The following is a 3,705-nucleotide window of genomic DNA, read 5'->3' on the forward strand; positions in this document are numbered from 1 at the left end:
TGCTATTGACTTTATGGCATGGTCACACTTTGTGGCTGTTTAAAAACCATGCAACCTCTGTGCGCTATAAAAGCATCTTCACTCTGTGTATCTGAACCCTGGTTTCATTGTGATAATTAAGGGGAGAGTAGGGCTGCTGCTGGGTAAGCAAGGGAAGAACAGCTTGAAGAAGAAGGAAACACTGTCCCAGGAACCATGAAAGTCACATTAGTCAGCTTAGCCCACTCCCCATGCCCATTGTTTGGAGTAGGAGGTACTCTCGATTGTTTCTTTGAGAAAACCAACCTATTATTACCATTCCCAGGTGTGTGCATAAGTACTCATTGACTTTTCTCTGCAAATTATTTGGCAAAATTCTTATCATTTACTTGTGCTTTTTTTTTTTTTACTATACTTTATTCTATCTTTCACCTTTAAGTTAAATTGACTTCATCCAACTCAATTTAGGAATAAGCCAATCCCTAGGGCAGAATAAAGGAAACCATTATCCCCAATAAAGTCAGTGCTTTGTAGCCAATGCTGCTCTTATAATACCTGCTTCCTGATCAAGGAACTTGATTCAGTTTAGCCCTTGCTGGTCTCTGACACTGGAAATACAGATCTACATCACCATATCTTGCTTTAGCTAAAATGACATAAAGCAAGACAATGCAAGAGAAAAGGAGGGGCCACACTTGGTAGACAAATAAGGATCAAACCAGGAGTTCTTAGGAGATTTGAAACAAAACAAAACAAAACAAAAACAGAGTGCTAAGGACCTGACTTTGGAGTCAAAGTGACTCAGGTTCAAATCCTGGCTCTGTCACTTACTAGCTCTGCTGCGGCCCTGAGCTCTCATTCCTTCTAGTAAAAAGGGGGTAACAGCACCTGTTTCACAGACTGCTCTAGAACATTCAATAAAGTAGCGTAGCTATTTAACATTGCATGGGGTGTCACACGTGCTTGATAAATAGGGACTAAACCATATTTACCCTGTTCACAATTAGTGTGGAATTGTTTCCACACTTAGACAAACCAGAGACTCAGAATTTAGAGTAAGACAGTCATTTGCCAAAAAAAAGAAAAAGCACTGAAAGAGAAGTTAAACTAATCAGCCAATAACTAGGTGTCCACTACATTCCAAAACCTTAACATCAAAATTACAGACTATTTTATACATGAAGACAACCAAGGACCTGCACATTCCAGGAACTGCCTTATGGAGCAGGGGACCTCACTCTATGCAGGGAAGAAGCCCCTCCCAATAATCAGCAATGGGACAGGCGGTCAAGTCTGTTGTTGTAAGTTTGCTACTTCCAAATTGCTCTTTGAAGAGGTGATGATAACATTCATTGGAAGGAGGTCAAAGTATCTGTCTGGTAAAACATTCAGAGTCTCTGAAGGGATCACAGTATCCACCCAAGGAAGTAAACCATTAAGGGCTCTCTCACTGGACATGACTTTCCAACTGCTACTAAGTAGTGCTATCTTTTTGTGGTGGGCTAATTTTTCTCCATCTGTTATCTTCGTCGGACAGTTTTGAATGAATGCATGCTAGAACAAGATACCAAAGGCTGGACCCATCCTTTATGATTCCAGGTCATCAGGGAACTGAAGAATGGCTGTTGTAGCTCAGGCTAGGTTACTCCGGAGTATCTACCAGCTGTTCCCACCATTAGGCTGTTACGGAGCTTGTCAGTGTCCAGGCACAACTTATTTAATTGCTGGCATAGGCTGAATTGTGTCCCCCTGAAAATCATATGCTGAAGTTCTAACCCCTAGGACCTCAGAATGTGACTGTATCTGGAGATAGGGTCTTTATAGAGACAATCAAGTTAAAATGAGGTCTGCAGAAAGGGACCTAATCCAATAGGATTGGTATTTTTATAGAAGAGATTAGGACATAGACACCAACACGCAGAGGGAAGACCTCAGGGAGACACAGAGAGAAGGTGGCTATCTGCAAGCCAACAATGAGCAGCCTTGCAAGAAAACAGCCCTGCAGACCCCTTGATCTCAGATGTCTATCATACAGAAGAATGAGAAAATGTCTGTTAAGCCTCAAAGTCTGTGGTGCTCTGTTAAGCAATCCACCTCCTAGGCACTTTGTAAGCATCACTTTTACAGACCCTCTTAACGTGTAAATTGGATTAGACCCATTTAAATGATAGAAGAAAGAGGCACAAAGATATCAAGTGACTTGCCAAAGTCCCCTGAGTAGGAACAGGAAGGCTGGGACCCGGACAGAGGGCATGATCTTAACCACTTTGCTATGCTGCCCCTTGGAGTAGGTGGGAAATCATCGGTACTCAGGGTTCAAGTGAGCAACAGTGGGCACATGAACAGGGGACCAGAGACATGTTGGGACGTTTTGCAGATGGTGCTGAAGAATCCCAGCAGGTGGTCAGTCATCGTGGGGGACAGGTGGCACTGGGGATGGAGAACCTGCAAACCTTTGTCTCTGGAACAGAGCCACAGGGAAGGGTCATAGAGCCAAGCCCTAGACTGATGGGCCTGGCTAGAGCAAAATCTGAATTCATGGAATGTCTGGAGAACTAGAATTTGTCAGCAAAGCACTTGGGGTGGAAATAAGAACAGAATCCTAACCTTGCAAACTAGGACACACAATGGGCAGTAGAACTCAGGCCTGGAGACTCCAAGGCAGAAGCCCATGAGCAGAACAAGTAGTGGGTGGAGGTCAGAACATCACAGAGTTTGAGCCCGATATGGGTATCACTTTCCAAGTCAGCCTCATCAGGAAGAACAGGGACAGAACTCCTCAGATAGGGCCAAAACTATTTGAACACAGATTGCAGCTGATGGTATGGGACTCAGGAAACTGACTTGGGTGAGGCTGGGAGAAAATTCCTTGAGGCAGCCCCAGTATCCTCTGGGAACATCCTTTCCTGCCTGATGAGGGGGTGGCACCTGTTGATATTAAATTTCCTGACATTTGTTGCTGAGACTGGACTCAACACCACTAATGCAGAAAGGCTTGGAAAAAGTTTATTGCTGCAAGGGGGGAATTCCCAGAAGCAAAATATTCATTGACATCAGAATGTCTTGAAGGAGAAGGAGCGTCGATGGCACAGAATTCAACCTCAATCCAGGGGAACGGTTCCCATGTTCCTCATTGTCTTCTTACACGTTGACATCTGCCATTTTTAAAAAATATTTTATTTACTTATTTATCTTAGAGAGAGAAAGAGAGGGAGAGGCAGCATGAGTGGGAGGGGCAGAGAGAGAGAGAGAGAATCTCAAGCGGACTCCGTGCTGAGCATGGAGTCTGACACAGGGCCCCATCTCACGACCCTAAGATCACAACCTGAGCCAAAACCAGGAGTCTGACACTTAACCAACTGAGCCACCCAGGTGCCCTGGAATGAACTTCTAAGCATTTTGAAGAGTTCTCCTGTACAAAGTATCCTGACTGTGAAATCTGTCCTGATTTTGTTATGACCAACTATGCATTAATAACACTTTTCTTCCAAGAGTTGTAAATGCTGATAAAGTTAGATTAAGATGTACATACACATATTCCATTAATTATGCAGACTAGGAGAAAATAAGTTCCTCCAAACCTACTGGGGATGAATGAGGGACTCATTTAAGGAAACATTAAGTTTAAGCTTTACTGGCATAATATTTATATTTAAATACACATAAGTGGTTAATTCATTAATGATCAAAGTGAGTCAGATATGTATACATGATATTTTTAAATTA

The sequence above is a fragment of the Canis lupus genome, chromosome 4 (assembly GCF_048164855.1).
Source record: "Canis lupus baileyi chromosome 4, mCanLup2.hap1, whole genome shotgun sequence".
NCBI classification, from domain to species: Eukaryota; Metazoa; Chordata; class Mammalia; order Carnivora; family Canidae; genus Canis; species Canis lupus.